General features: G+C 39.4%; 1 pseudogene; it reads right to left on the bottom strand.

Annotated features, from left to right (window-relative positions):
- Window positions 1-15,079: 15,079 nt before the first annotated feature.
- Window positions 15,080-15,601, bottom strand: LOC130877850 (peptidyl-prolyl cis-trans isomerase A-like; annotated as a pseudogene).
- Between the last annotated feature and the right edge of the window lie 1,692 nt (window positions 15,602-17,293).

The following is a 17,293-nucleotide window of genomic DNA, read 5'->3' as shown; positions in this document are numbered from 1 at the left end:
ACATTTATATAGTCTTCAACCCCATCGAAGATCTGAGAAGGAAAATAATGTTACCTGAGTAATTAGGAAGTGCAATCAAACAACTTCCAAAATATGCAACAAATCACAGAGACAACTAGCTACCTAAGCAATCACCCAAGGTCACATTTGCAGCGTTGAAGCAACCAACTTTGGCTAAGGCCTAACATAACTGACATACCATTTTTAAAGGCAAGAAACTTGTCAAAACTATCTTACCCTGTCTTGGCAGGATATGACAGTCCTGTTTTTTCCATTCACAGACACTCTGTATTTCTGTCAGTGGTTGAGGTATGGGCATTTCTTTGCCCAAAGGCCAGTTCAGCCAAGAAGAAATGTCGCAGACTGACTCTCTTGGAGATCGAAGACCGAGGGAGAACAGGGGTGAAGGCTTAGGAGAACCCAGGATTCGGCGAATGACAGACAGACATAACTCTAATGAGATCTGAATCTGTTGCAACTTTATTAAATTTTAAGCATCATTTTTAAGAGATTACAGAAGGAAGTTGGCAGACATAAAAGTTTCCATAGAAAAATGATTATAAATAATTAATATTTATTTATTTATTATGTATGCAATACTCTTTCTGCGAGTATGCCTGAAGGCCAGAAGAGGGCACCAGATCTCATTACAGATGGTTGTGAGCCACCATGTGGTTGCTGGGAATTGAACTCAGGACCTTTGGAAGAGCAGGCAATTCTCTTAATCACTGAGCCATCTCTCCAGCCCGATTATAAATAATTAATTATTTTTAGCAAGTTTTGTGGTCAGGGCCAGGTGGGAAGAGCTTTTTTTTGAAATTTGTCTCACATCATTAACTGTGTTTTTTCATGGCCCTAAATCATATCTGCCCTCAAGGTAACCAAGGTAACCCAAACACCATTTTTCAACTGTGCTTCCTCATGGCCCTAAATCATATCTATCCTCAAGGTAACCAAGGTAACCCAAACACCATTCTTTAGGACTTCATCTCCAGGGTTTGTTTCAATATTGAATGACTGACTTCATGTTATCAAGAATAGCCTGCCTTTCTTTCCTATCTAAAATGTATTAGGGGTTTCTCATTCTGGCTAGCCTCTCCATAAATGGTAACTCATGCCATTCCATACATTTTCCTTCATAATTTACCCATCTTCTACCAAATCTCCTATCATGGGCTCTTTCTGTTCTAGGCTATCTGTAAATTCCCCCAGAGAGCGAGCCAGAGTCTTAATCATAACATTAATGGCCTGAATCAAGGGAGAGAACTGACGCATCAGTTCCTCTGTATTCAAGGAGGCGTTGGAAATGCTTTCTGGTTCCTTGAACAGATTGTTTTTTTTTTTTTTTGTATTTTTTTTAAATATTTATTTATTTATTATGTATACAATATTCTGTCTGTGTGTATGTCTGCAGGTCAGAAGAGGGCACCAGACCTCATTACAGATGGTTGTGAGCCACCATGTGGTTGCCGGGAATTGAACTCAGGACCTTTGGAAGAGCAGGCAATGCTCTTAACCACTGAGCCATCTCTCCAGCCCCCCAGATTAAGTTTTTGTCAAGAGAAAAATAGAACAGAAGCAGAGTCCATGCAAGAAACCATCGCCAGGAACAAAATGAACGAGATCATTGAGGCTAAACAGGCACCTCAACTCGAGCAGACTGCCAGGGAACTGCCAGGGGCCAAGCTCCGGGAAGCACGAGCCCCTCATTTTGAGACAGCCACCACCTGAGAGGCATTTTGTCACACAGGCGGGACAGCCATGGATGTGGCAAAAAAAGGCTCCAAGTGGAGTGTCTTTGGTGCTCAACATTCTCTCGGGAATAGAGCAGTGTTGCCAGGAGCAATTGTGTCTCACTACCACACAACTCTGAGTTAGATTAAAGGCCATTTTCTAAAGCTCTTTGAAGAGGTTGAAGATTTTCTATCTATACTGAGTATATTCTCTATGTATCTAAAGAACCTGATTAGTCTAATTATAAATGACAAACTTAGAATACTATTGATCTATATAATTCTCATTACCTATCTAACTTAAAGACTAAGACAATAAACAACAAATGAGGACAATGACCTCCATATAAACAATGTACAAATATACATTGCAGTATGGTAAATATATATCAATACACAAATAATATATAAGTATCTTAATCAGAGGTAGAAATGTACACTGCAATATGGTAAATATATACTATATATATATCAATACAATATATGTCAATACATAAAAATGTTTTAAACAGAGGTAGAAACATGCATGCATACAATGTCAATATAATTTCACTTTGTATCAATATATAAGAATCGATACCAATATATTTGTCTCAAAACAATAACTCACAAGTACCAACAAGTACCAATCTATTATCCCATCATCCCATTATCCTTTTTTTTTCAAATGATCCCTGAGCTTATAAAATTCCTCCCCCAACCCTCAACCGTATACTAATTATAATCAACCCCTAAATGATGTCCCTAAACCCAGGGGCAAACTTTACTGGGAGAGGGGACGTCGTCCTCTAGAATTACTTCCAGCTGTCATGGGGGCGACGTTCTTTCTGGGGGATCCTGTGAAAGTAAAATGATGGTTAAATTTCAAGATCAATGTCTTTTAAAATTGCAAATAGTCTCTGAGTATTTTGTGCAGGTCTGGCCAGAATGTTGTATAAGATGTGCACCGTTTCAGCTAACCAAGTTAGAACTGTCTTGTGCAGCTGGTACCCCAAACAGGTCTTGTAGTAGCGCTATCAGTATCATGACATCATATCAACCAGGTGGAGTTGTTGTTGTGGGGCCCCATCTTCTTCCTGGAAACTTCAAATGTCACTGCAGGAAAAACTCATTGTTCATTGTAAAAAACTTAAACATTAATTATATAGACATATATATATATATTCAATGAAAGGCATGATAGATATATTCAATGAAAAGTATGATAGATATGAAGAAAAGCAAAGATGTTTTCTAAACTCATATTTCTTTCTGTCCCATATCATGGCTCTTGACATGAGACAGAAACTCCAGAAACTCTGGGTTTTTCTCTTATCAACGGGCTTGGAATTGGAGAGGGACTGAGCCAGAGTCCAACTTCAAAACCAGCTCTATAAATTTAGAAATATGGTTTAGTATATTTTACTTACACAATCTATTCAGTTTTCTTGATAGTTCCTATTGGGCAGGTGTTTTTCCATCTGTCAGTATCCAAACATCCAGGGTCCCTTGAATTTTTCAAAGATTAGTGTTTGCCTGTGGAGATAACAGAACCCTGCCCCCATTCTATATGTTTTTCTTACCACCTGTATGAATATCATCATTGTGGATGAGTTGTCATTTCTCCTTTCCAAGAGGTTTCTCCTCTTCAAATCGAACCTTTATTAATTTTGATGGTATCCACAATTTTTCTTCTCCTGTAGAAACAAGAGCAAAACCCCTTCCCCAACATAGCACATCTCCTGGCTTCCATTGAGAGGTCAGCACATCTTTGAAATAAATCGGTTGATTTAGTTCAGCAGACTTTTCCATTATCCAATGTCTTTCTGCTGCTGTCGTTTCTTTCTCATTAGCATTAAGAAAATTCAAGGTTAATAAAGCATTATGTAATCTATTTCTGGGGGTATATTCGGTCCCTTTCTGTTTGTTCAGCATATCCTTTATAGTACGATTTGATCTTTCTATAACTGCCTGACCTGTAGGATTATTTGGTATACCTGTAATGTGTTTTATATTATAATAAGCAAAAAAGCATTTCATTTTCTTAGATACATATGCTGTGCAGGTATACCCATGATGGCCATAACTTCCAATAGATGTGTGATTACTGAATCAGCCTTTTCTGAGCTCAGGGCAGTAGCCCATTGAAAACCTGAATATGTGTCTATGGTGTGGTGTACATATTTTAATTTACCAAATTCCATAAAGTGGAACACATCTATCTGCCAGATTTCATTTCTCTTAGTACCCTTTGGGTTACTCTCTGTTGGCAACGGTGTTTGATTATAGAAAGAACAAGTAGGACATCTCTTTATAATGTCCTTAGCTTGTTGCCATGTAATGGAAAATTCTTTCTTTAGGCCTTTACTATCGACATGATGCTTTTTATGAAATTCTGAGGCCTGCAACATGCTTCCAATCAATAATTGATCAATCTCAGCATTGCCTTGTGCTAAAGGACCAGGCAGACCTGTATGGGATCAGATGTGTGTTATGTACATTGGACAAAGCCTGTTCCTTATTATGTCTTGTACCTGGATAAACAATGAAGTCAACTCTGTGTCATCTGGTATAAATTCAGAGGTTTCAATATGCAAGATTACTCTTTCTACATATTGTGAATCTGTAACTATATTAAGAGGTTCTTTAAAATCCCTTAGCACCATAAGAATGGCATATAATTAATTCTGCCTTCTGGACAGAATTATAAGGGCTTTGCTCCACCTTACTCAATTCATCTGACTTGTAACCTGCTTTCCCTGATTTATTTGCATCAGTATAGAACGTACAGGCTCCAGTTATTGGAGCATCACATACAATTCTAAGAAGAATCCAAGAAGTTCTCTTTATGAGGTTAAGTCTACCACTTTTGGGATAGTTGCTATTAATTTCTCCCAAAAAATTAGCACAAGCTCTTTGCCATGGTTCACTGTCTTCCCATAACCTTTTTATTTCTTCAGCAGTTAGTAAAAGGCACTATATTTCTGCTGGGTCTACACCTGCTAGTTGATGAAGTCTCAGCTTACCTTTTATAATTAATTCAGAGACTTTTTCCACATAAGTTTTTAATTTTTTACTTGGTTTATTAGGTATAAATATCCACTCTAAAATAATATCTTCCCTCTGCATTAGAATCCCTGTAGGAGAAATTCTGGAAGGCAATATGACTAGGATGCAGCTAAGATTTGGGTTCACCCTATCCACATGTGCCTCCTGTAATTTTTCCTCAATCATTGTCAGTTCCTTTTCTGCTTCAGCTGTCAGTTTTCTTGTACTATTCAAATCTTTATCACCATTTTGTTTAAATAAACTATTAGATCAGGTGTTATCCCAACAGCTGGTCGTAGACTGGCAATGTCTCCTAACAATCTTTGGAAGTCATTAAAAGTTTTTAACTGGTCTCTCCTAATTTGTGCCTTTTGCGTTTTAATTTTCTCTAACCCTATTCTGTAACCGAGGTAATTAATAGAGTTTCCTCTTTGAATCTTTTCAGGGGCAATTTGTAATCCCCACCTAGGCAAGACTTTCTTTACTTCTTCAAACATCCTTTCTAAAGTATCTTTATTTGAATCAGATAACAAGATGTCATCCATGTAATGATAAATTATGGACTTGGGGAATTGTTTACGAATTATTTCCAATGGTTTACTTACAAAATATTGGCACAATGTAGGACTATTGAGCATACCCTGTGGGAGGATAGTCCATTGATATCTCCTATTAGGCTGAGAATTATTATAAGTAGGCACTGTGAAGGCAAATTTTTCTCTATCCTTTTCTTGTAACAGTATAGTAAAAAAAAATCTTTCAAATCAATAACTATAAGAGGCCAACCTTTTGGTAATAGAGAAGGCAAAGGAATTCCAGATTATAGTGGGCCCATAGGTTGAATTACTTTGTTGACAGCTCTTAAATCTGTCACCATTCTCCATTTACCAGATTTTTTTTTACAACAAACACAGAAGAATTCCAAGGGCTAGTTGATTCTTCAATATGGTGAGCATCTAGTTGCTCTTGCACCAGTTGTTCCAATGTCTGTAATTTATCTTCAGCTAGAGGCCACTGTTTGATCCATATTGGCTTCTCAGTTAGCCATTTTAAAGGTAGGGCTGTTGGTACCTCTAAAGGTTTGGTATTTGCTGTATGTTCTTGTACAGCCTGAATGGCTGGTGACCTTTTTCCATAATACCTCATCATGTCTTTCCAAGAATTATGAGTTCCTGGAACTACAGGAATGTTAATCTGGGTATTCCATTGCTGTAGCAGGTCACGCCCCCATAAATTTATTGCAATATTGGCTATATATGGCCTTAGTCTTCCTATTTGCCCTTTGGGCCCTATGCATTCAACCCATCTTGTGCTTTGTTTTACACGAGATAGGGTTCCAATTCCCAGGAACTGAACATCTACCTCTTGAAGAGGCCAATTTGGATGCCAAGATTCTGGAGTAATGATACTTACATCCGCACCTGTGTCTAATAAGCCTTCAATAAAAGTGCCATTTATACAGACTCTTAGCTTTGGTCTTTGATCATTAATAGAAGTCTGCCAAAATATACGTTTACTCTGTCCTACTGGGTTTTTTGACTCATCCTCCATGTGTAATTCATTATTTAGACCAGTATTACTTTTTACAGCGGAAATTTGAGCTTTTAATTTTCTTGGTGAGGCACGTTCTCCACTGTGACTGGGAATGACTGGGCCACTGTTGGCTTGGGAGCCTGCGAGAGGCCCCTCATGGAGTTTCCCGATGATATCGGGTTGCTCTGTCTGTCTGTTGTTGACCTGCATTCATTGGACCAATGTCGGCCTTTACCGTATCTCCTACATATACCTGAAGGCCGAGGTCTCCTATTTTTTTTTTTTTTTTGGTTTTTCGAGACAGGGTTTCTCTGTGGCTTTGGAGCCTGTCCTGTAACTTGCTCTGTAGACCAGGCTGGTCTCGAACTCACATGGATCCACCTGCCTCTGCCTCCCGAGTGCTGGGATTAAAGGCGTGCACCACCATTGCCCGGCTCGAGGTCTCCTATTTTTGTCATTCCCAGAAGAGATATTATTCCTAGAAATTCTTTGCCTGCAATCCCTTTTCAGATGTCCTAATTTACCACAATTAAAACACCTGGCAGTTTGATGTCTCCTCATTGCTTTGGAAATCGCTTCTCCTACCCAAGATTCATCATTATAGCTAAACGTCTCAACATTCATTGTATGCTGAATCCATTCATCCATAGGTGCTGATCTAGACCTTAAAGGCCCATAATCTTTTTGCATTCTATGTTTGCATTCTCAAAAGCTAGAGATTCAAGAAGTATTTGTCTGTCTTCTGGGTCTCTTACCCCTATGTCCAGAACCTTAATTAATCTTTTCAAAAAGTCAATAAAGGGTTCTCTCTGTCCCTGCCTAATCCTGGTATATGATTCAACCCTTTTTGCTGGATCTCGTATCCTATTCCAATCATTTAAAGCTGCTTGGTGACATAGACACAATACTTCATCGTCATAAAGAGCTTGGACCTGTGGATCAGCATATTCTCCTGCACCAAGAATTTGATCTTGGGAAACCTCCATACATTTTGCTCTTCCTTGCTGTTCCATATGTTTGGATTCTTCTCTGAAATAGATTCCAAACATCAAGGAAGGTCCATTATCTAAAACTGCAGACACTAACTGATGGAAATCATGGGGGGTAGCTCTAGCATTAGAAGCCCAAGTCCTTATCATTTCCTTAACATATGCAGAGTGCAAGCCAAAATTAACAATAGCTTGCTTAATTTCTTTCAGATCATTCATTGCTATTGGTGTCCATCTAACTTCTTTGACTCCCTTTGAGCCTTTAGAAGTTGATGCTTTGTCAGAATTTAGTATAGGGTATGTCGCTAAAACCCTGGGTAAGCCAGTTCTAATAGCTGGTGGCGGCATTTTATCCTGTCTTTGTGCCTCCTTACTCTGTTCACCAGCTCCAATAATTTCTTCAATCTTTTCTAATCTTTTTATCATTGTCTCTCTTAAATCCTGAATCTCCTGACCTGTATATGTTTCTAGTGATTTCACTGAGGTATCAATTTTTTGGTCCCCATTCTGCACCTGTGATTCCAAAGCTTTATTTTTTTCCTTCAAAGATAACATGTCACAATGGTCTGAGAGCTGGCTGAGAGGATGGGAACGCCGCCAGCGGAGCCTGAGGTCGCCGGTTCGAGTCCCGGCTGTGTGTGTTGTGTGTGTGAGTGACGTGTGTATGCATCATTAATCGGAAAAGAGAAAGATAACATGTCCTCCTTAAACTTTTCTTGTATATCATGTAGATTCCCATCTTGGAGGTACATTCTGTCTGTTACCTTATCAAAACTTTGTGATAACTTCTGAACGTCAAATTCAACAGCCTGAACCATTTCAGGTAACTTTCTAGTACCCTTGGATATGGAGTCAATTTTGTCTATCATAGTATCCACTTGTTCAGATAACCTCTGATTTTCAATAATTTTAATCCTGTCAATTAGTTGTTCATTATTAGTTCGTAAAGATTCTATCGTTCTTAGGTGTGCCATATTCTTCCTTAATGATAGAATATGGAAAAGAGCCGGGCGGTGGTGGCACATGCCTTTAATCCCAGCACTTGGGAAGCAGAGGCAGGCGGATCTCTGTGAGTTCGAGACCAGCCTGGTCTACAAGAGCTAGTTCCAGGACAGGCTCCAAAACTACAGAGAAACCCTGTCTCGAAAAACCAAAAAAAAAAAAAAAACCGAAAAAAAAAAAAGAATATGGAAAAGAAAATTGAAACCTAGTAACAAGCAAATTAAGGTATCCCCCATGATCATATAAACCTTGTATCATATACTCCATTTTATTAGTAAACAAAGCAGTAAAATTTGCGTTAGAAACGAAAACTGCCATATCACCTATTATCCAGCAGATGGTGCTGTTGCCGAGTCGCGACGAAAACAGGGTCCTGTTTCAGTGTCTGCCTTAGTAGATGTTAAAAACTGGAAAATGCGAGTTTCTCAACAAAGTAAATGTAATTAAATCAATTCCATAGACAGAACCAGGAACCCAGAATCCAGGGGTAGAGAAGAGCAACCTGGAAGCTGCTTATACCTCCACGTGAGAGAGTCGCCCCAAGGGGTTGCAGCTTTCGGCAACTGCTTGCACTCTGGTTCGTGCCACTCAAGCGCTGTGCTTGCAAGGGAGATTTAAAAACGACTCAGAAAAGAGCAAACCACGCGGGCAGAGACTACACGGGCCTGTGGAGTTTAAATCCACATGGGGAGGCAAACGATAGGGTGCATGGGGACTTGAAGTCAATCTGAGTTGTTTAAAGGGAAAATATAAAGAACTGCAGCAAGAAAAGCCACTGCGTGATAATTTATGTTAAACTGCTGGCTCCACGCACAAGGCGCAGGCCGCAAGGCACAGGCTGTGGCTGAGGGAGGGAGGGCTTGGGCCTAACCAAACTAGCAGCAGGCAGCCGAGTGGGGGAAGGAGGGGTCCTAAACCAAATGTTGGGTGTCAGATGAAGGCGAAGGCGTAAGTCACAAACAAATCCCACACCAGTTTGGAATTATGATGAATAGAATGGTTAATTATTTAAAGGGGAAAAAACTTACAGATCACCATCCCAGACAACAGCCCTCTGCGTAATCAGGAAGGAGTCTAGTTGCCGGAAATGGAGCAGGAAGTAAAGAGAGAGTGAGGAGGGAAGTGGTTGCTTTTTTTAAAGAGAGAGACCACGCCCCAATGGGCTGGTATCTCAGCGGCTATTGGCTGGAGGAGTGGAGGGACCTCCCGCAACAAAGATGGGGCCCAACAACAATGATTCCACCTGGTTGATATTACGTCATGATGCTGATAGCGCTATTTTTAGACCATTTTGGGGTACTAGGTGCTCAAGATGGTTTCAAATTGGTTAACTGAAATGGTAAACCATCTTACAACATTCTGGCCAGAACTCAAAATAAGAAATTCAGAAAAACCTTATAGACTACTCAGAGACTATTTGCAATTATACCAGACAGTAATCTTGAAACTTAACTGTACCGGCGTAAATGAAAGGCAGACGGAAATTATAATAAAATATTCAGCTTTAATTAGGAAAAGACTCACAGAACCGAAGTTCCAGCAGAGAACAGGAAAGCAGAAGGGCCGGCTGGGAGCACGCCCGCAATCTTTATAAGTAAAAAATATCCTCGGGGGACCCTGCCCCCTGCTAGCAAGGTGATTGGCTGGGTCTCCCCTACATCTCCCCTTTTTGTCTAAATAAGATAGAGCCAAACCAAATACAACTATATACAATAGGAACAAATAATAAATATACTAAACGTTCTATTTCAAAGAATCTAAATAATGTAGAGAGTAACTACAATTATCTAATCTTCAACTCCATCAAAGATCTGAGAAGGGAAATTAATATTACCTAACAAACGAGAGATATCCAAAATGTGCAACAGTTGACAGAGACAACTGACTACCTGGGCAATCACCCAAAGTCTCGTTTTTAATGTTGAGTCAACCAACTTTGGCTAACATAACTGACATACCATTATTAAAGGCAAGGAACTTTCTTAGAACTATCCTACCCTGTCTTGGCAAGATAAGACAATCCTGTTTCATCCACTTCTGGATATTCTGTATCTTTGTCAGTAGTTGAGGTATGGGCTTTTCTTAACCCAAAGGCCAGTTCTGCCAAGAAGACAAGCTCCCAGTGGAGTGTCTCTGGTGCTCAACGTTCTCTCGGGAGTAGAGTGGTGTTGCCAGGAGTAATTGTGTCTCGTTGGCACAGAATTCTAGGTTAGATTAAAGGCTATTTTTCTACAGTTCTTCGAAGAGGCTGAAGATCATACTATCTATACTAAATATAATCTCTATGTATCTAAAAAACCTGATTAACCGAAAAATAAATATGACAAGCATATAATTCTCAATACCTATCTAACTTGAAGACTAAGAGAATAAACAACTGTGAAATATATGAAGACAATGATCTTCAACTGTAAACAATGTCATTACATATCAAATGTAAACAATGTTATTATATAAATAGTATCAGAGGTAGAAATGTACATTGTAATATGGTAGATGTATCAATACAATATAAATAGTATCAGAGGTACATTGTAATATGGTAGATGTATCAATACAATATAGACAAAGTTATAAGCATACTCTTATACAAAAATAGAGGTAGGAACACTCACATTCAATATTCAATATATCAATATACAAGAAATAGTACCAATACAATTTTCTAAAAACAGCAATTCACAAATACCAATCATCCCATCAAACCAGTTAATCCCCTCCCTTTTTTTGAAAATACCCCTAATTCCATAAAATAGCTCCCCATCCCCTCAACCCTAAACCAACCACTAAAAGATGTCCCTAACCCTGAGGACAAACTCTGTTGGGAGAGGGGATGTCGTCCTCTAAGATTGCTTCTAGCTGATATGGGGGCGACGGTCTTCTTAGGGGCTCCTGTGAAAGCAAATGATGGTAAAATTCCCAAATTAACCTTTGACCTAAGAAAATTGTAACTAGTCTCTGAGTGTTTTGAGAAGGTCCAGCCAGAGTGTTGTCAAAAATGTGCACATTAGAAATTGTCTCGTGCAGTTGGCACCAGAAAAAACAGGTCTAATTTTAGCACTTAAAAAAAAATTCATGACGTCATAAAAACCAGATTGATTTGATGTCGTGGGATCCCACCTTCATCCTGGAAACTTTAAAGATTACTGTAGGAAAATGGAAAATTTAAACATTAACAACAAGGACATATACTGACATATAAAGAAAGACACAGATATGAGGAAAGGCAAAGAAAGTTTATCAAGTACATAATTATTCTTTTTTTTTTTTTTTTTTGGTTTTTTGAGACAGGGTTTCTCTGTGGTTTTGGAGCCTGTCCTGGAACTAGCTCTGTAGACCAGGTTGGTCTCGAACTCACAGAGATCCGCCTGCCTCTGCCTCCCAAGTGCTGGGATTAAAGGCGTGCGCCACCACCGCCTGGCATTAATTATTCTTATTCTGTCCCATTTCATGGCTCCTGACCTGAGACAGAAACTCTGAGATATCTCTTATCAACAGGCTTGGAATTGAAGAGGGACTGAGCCATAGTCCAACTCCAAAACCAGCTCTACACATTTTTAAAGAAATATTTGATAAGACATATATTAAAAAATTAATACTTACAACACACGTTTAGTGTTATTGTTGATCCCTAGTGTGTCGTAACTAGTTTCCATTCATCAGTAATTAAATATTCAGGGTCCCTTAAATTCTTTGAAGATGAGTATTTTCCTGTGGAGATAAGAAAAGAACCCTGCCCCCAACCTATCTGTATTTCTTACCATCAGTATGATCGCCATCCTTGTGAATGAATTGTTATTTATCTTTTCCAAGTGGCTTCTCTTCTTCAAACTCAACCTTTATTAATTTTGACGGTATCCACAATTTTTCCTCACCTGTGGAGACAAGAGCAAAACCCCTTCCCCAACGCAGCACATCTCCTGGCTTCCATTGTGAGGTCAGCACATCCTTGAAATAAACTGGTTGATTTAGTTCAGTAGACTTTTCCATTATCCAATGTCTTTCTGCAGCTGTTGTTCCCTTCTCATTAGCATTGAGAAAATTCAAGGTTAGCAAAGCATTATGTAACCTATTTCTGGGGGTGTTTTCCCCCTTTCTGTTTGTTCAACATATCCTTTATAGTTCGATTTGATCTTTCTATGACTGTTTGACCTGTAGGATTGTAAGGTATACCTGTAACATGCTTGATATTGTAATAATCAAAAAACCGTTTCATTTTCCTAGAGACATAAGCAGGACCATTATCCGTCTTTATTTGTGTAGGTATACCCATGATAGCCATGATTTCTAAGAAATGAGTGATTACTGAATTTCTGAACTTAAAGCAGTTGCCCACTGAAAGCCTGAATAAGTGTCAACGGTGTGATGAACATATTTTAATTTGCCAAATTCTGCAAAGTGGAACACATCCATCTTCCAAATTTCATTCCTTTGAGTGCCTTTAGGATTAGCCCCTGCAGGAAGCGGCGTTTGGTTATAGAAAGAGCAAGTAGGGTATTTCTTTACAATCTCCTTAACTTGTTGCCATGTAATAGAAAACTCTTTCTTCAAGCCTTTGCTATTAACATGATGTTTTTTATGAAATTCAGAGGCTTGTAGCACACTACCAATCAATAATTGATCAATTTCTGCATTACCTTGTGCTAGAGGACCTGGCAGACCCGTATGGGATCGGATGTGCGTTATATACATAGGGCAAAGCCTGTTCCTGATCAAATCTTGTACCTGGATAAACAATGAGGTTAGTTCTGTATCATCAGGTATAAATTCAGCAGTTTCAATATGTAAAATAACTCTTTCTGCGTATTGTGAATCAGTAACTATATTAATAGGTTCTTTAAAATCCCTTAGCACCATAAGAATGGCATATAATTCTGCCTTCTGGACAGAATCATAAGGACTTTGTTCCACCTTACCCAAGTCTTCTGATTTGTAACCTGCCTTCCCTGATTTATTGGCATCAGTATAGAATGTACGGGCTCCAGTTAGTGGAGCATCACGGACAATTCGAGGAAGGATCCAAGAAGTTCTCTTTATGAAGTTAAGCCTCTTGCTTTTTGGATAGTTGTTATTAATGTCTCCCAAAAAATTAGCACAAGCTCTTTGCCATGGTTCATTATCTTCACATAATTTCTTTAGTTCATCAGCAGTGAAAGGCACTATAATTTCTGCTGGGTCTATGCCTGCTAATTGATGAAGTCTCAACTTGCCTTTTATAATTAACTCAGAGACTTTTTCCACATAAGTTTTCAGTTTCTTACTTGGTTTATGTGGTAAAAAGATCCATTCCAAGATAATATCATCTCTCTGCATTAAAATTTCTGTAGGAGAAATTTTTGATGGTAGTATGACGAGAATCCAGTCGAGCTCTGGATTCACCCTGTCCACATGTGCCTGTTTAATTTTCCCTCAATCATTGTCAGTTCCTTTTCTGCTTCAGCTGTTAATTCTCTGGGACTGTTTAAATCTTTGTCACCATCCAAGGTTTTGTTCAAATGAATTATTAGATCAGGTGTTATCCCAATAGCTGGTCGTAGACTGGAAATGTCTCCTAACAGTCTTTGAAAGTCATTAAGAGTTCGTAGGCGATCTCTCCTAATTTGTGCCTTTTGTGTCTTAATTTTTTGCAGACCTATTTTATAACCTAAATAATCAACAGAATTTCCCTTCTGAATCTTTTCAGGAGCAATTTGCAATCCCCATGTAGGTAAAAGTATCTTTATTTCTTCAAACAGTCTGTTCAAGGTATCCATGTTTGAATCGGATACCAAAATGTCGTCCATGTAATGATATACTATAGATTTGGGAAATTTCTTGCGTATTATTTGCAATGGTTGATTCACAAAATATTGGCACAGGGAGGGGCTATTTAACATACCCTGGGGGAAGACGGCCCAGTGGTACCTCTTTGAAGGTTGAGAATTGTTATAAGTAGGCACTGTGAAGGCAAATTTTTCTCTATCTTCTTTTTGTAAAGGTATAGTGAAAAAACAATCCTTTAAATCAATAACTATGAGAGGCCATCCTTTTGGCAATAATGAGGGCAAAGGAATTCCAGATTGCAGAGGGCCCATAGGTTGAATAACCTTGTTGCTAGCTCTGAGATCTCTCACTATTCTCCATTTACCTGATTTTTTCTTAACCACAAATACAGGAGAATTCCAAGGGCTGGTAGATTCTTCTATATGTCCAGCATCTTATTGCTCTTGTACCAGCTGTTCTAAAGTCTGTAACTTTTCCTCAGCTAAAGGCAATTGCTTTGTCCATATTGGTTTCTCAGTCAACCATTTTAGAGGCAAGGCTGTTGGTATCTCTGAAGGGACATCAATTGCTTGCTCTTGTACAGCCCGAATGGCCGGTTTTCTCCGTTTGTAATATCTTTTAATATTATTCTCAGAAATATAGGCTCTAGAAGTAGCAGGAATGTTAATTTGGGTATTCCATTGTTGTAATAGGTCACGACCCCATAAATTCATTGCAATATTGGCTACATATGGCCTTAATTTTCCTATTTGTCCCTCTGGCCCTATACATTCAAGCCATCTCATGCTCTGCCTTACTCGAGATAGGGTTCCAATTCCCAGGAGCCGAACATTTACATTCTTTTTTTTTTCACAGTTCTTACTTAGTTTTTATTCATAATCATAAACTTAACTCTGCAATCCAGCTAGACTTGAAGGGGAATGAGGAAAATATGGAACCCAAAGAACTTCAGTGAGAGCAGAGATTACAGGGTACTGTGAGCAGATGGGGCTGGGGTGCTCTCTTGAGCTACAGAAGGAATGGTCTGGTGGGTAAGAAGCCCGCAAGTCAAAAGAATTAGAGTTGTCCACGGTCGGAAATGGTGATCTTCTTGCTGGTCTTGCCATTCCTGGACCCAAAACGCTCCATGGCTTCCACAATGTTCATGCCTTCTTTCACCTTCCCAAAGACCACATGTTTGCCATCCAGCCACTCAGTCTTGGTGGTGCAGATAAAAAACTGGGAACCATTTGTGTTTGGTCCAGCATTTGCCATGGACAAGATGCCAGGACCTGTATGCTTCAGGATGAAGTTCTCATCCTCAAATTTTTCTCCGTAGATGGATCTGCCGCCAGTGCCATTATGTCGTGTGAAGTCACCACCCTGGCACATGAATCCTGGAATAATCCTGTGAAAGGAAGAACCCTTATATCCAAATCATTTCTCTCCAGTGCTCAGAGCACGAAAGTTTTCTGCTGTCTTTGGAACTTTTTCTGCAAACAGCTCGAAGGAGATGCGGCCCAAGGGCTCGCCATCGGCCGCGATGTCGAAGAACACGGTGGGGTTGACCATGGCTGCAGAACGTGGTGAGAAGGGACAGCGGCGTCTGCAAAGCCGAACATTTACATTCTTAAGAGGCCAATACGGATGCCAAGATTCTGGGGTAATGATACTTACATCCTCACCTGTGTCCAGCAGGCCAGTAATAAAAATTCCATTTACACACACTCAGCTTTGGTCTTTGATCATTTATAGAAGTTAGCCAAAACACACGGAACTCATCTTTCTGATCATTATTGCTTGTAACAGTAGGCATGGGGCTTCCTAATTGTCCTGACGAGGCACGTTCTCTGCAGTAACTGGAAATGACTGAACCATGTTTGCCATGGGGGCCTGTGAGGCCCCCCTCTCACGTTTCCCGTCTGTATCAAGTTGCCTTGTCTATCTCTTGTAGACCTGCATTCATTCGTCCAGTGTCTGCCCTTTCCACATCTTCTACATAAACCTGAAGGCTGAGTCCTCCTATTTCTGTTATTTCTAGAAGATGTATTATTATTATTTCTGAAAATCCGTTCTCTACAATTCCTTTTCATATGACCCATTTTGCCACAATTAAAACATTTGGTATTCTGGTGTCTCCTTTTACCATTGGAAATTGCTTCTTCTACCCATGCTTCAGTGCCATAGTCAAATGTATCAACATTCAGTGTATGCAAGACTAATTCTTCCAAGGGCGCTGATCTGAGCTTTAAAGGCCCCAAGATCCTTTTGCATTCCACATTTGCATTTTCATAAGCCAAAGACTCAATCATTATACATCTTGCTTCTGGGTCAGATATCCCTATTTGTACAGCCTTAGTCAGTCTCTGTAAAAAGTCACTAAAGGGTTCTCTCTGACCCTGTTTAACTTTGACAAATGATTCCAATTTCTGCCCTGGGTCTTGTACCCTGTCCCAAGCCCTTAAGACTGCTGTAGTACATATGGAGAGTGTGTTTTCGTCAAAATTAGCTTGTTCCTGAGGGTCGGAAAAGAGCCCTTAACCTAGAATTTTATCTAGGGAAATGTCAATTCCCTTCGCTCTTTCCTGCTGTTCTAAAAGTCTAGCCTCTTGCCTGAATAAACATTTCCATTTCAATTGTGGTCCACTCTCAAGGACCGCAGAACTCAATTGTAGCCAGTCAAAGGGTGTGGCTTTGTTTGTTGTGGCCCAAGATTTCAGTATCTCTGTAACAAAGGAGGTGTGCATCCCAAAAGTCATCACAGCCTGTTTAATTTCTTTGAGATCATTCATAGGACAGGCTCCCATGTATCTTCCTTGATGACCCTAGGTTTCTGGAACCAACCACTTTCTCTGTTGTTATTACTGGAAATGCAGGTAGAGCTGTAGGTAGAGCTTTGTGGGAATTGTCCCGGAGAGATTTACCCACAGATGTAGTTAAAATTTGCCTTTCTACCCCAGCTCCTCTTCATCAGAATTTAGAAATTCCTCAATCTTTTCAATTCTATTCACCATTGCCTTCTGCAATGTCTGAATCTCCTGTCCAGAATTATGTTCCAAAGCCTTCATTGAGGATTCTAAAGTATGAAGTTTGTCCATTAGAGATAACATCTCATCTTTGGACATAATTTTTATGGCATAAACTGTGCCTTCTTGTATTGACAATCTTTCCGCCAATCTGTCATAAGCTTTAGACAAAATCTGATTGTCACATTCAGCAGTTTTGATTCTCTCAGTTAATGTTTCAGTTCCTACAGAAAGGGACTGA

Source organism: Chionomys nivalis, chromosome 7 (genome assembly GCF_950005125.1).
Source record: "Chionomys nivalis chromosome 7, mChiNiv1.1, whole genome shotgun sequence".
In the NCBI taxonomy this organism is placed as follows: Eukaryota; Metazoa; Chordata; class Mammalia; order Rodentia; family Cricetidae; genus Chionomys; species Chionomys nivalis.
The sequence above is the reverse complement of the archived record's forward strand: the minus strand, read 5'-3'. Positions and strand labels throughout refer to the sequence as shown.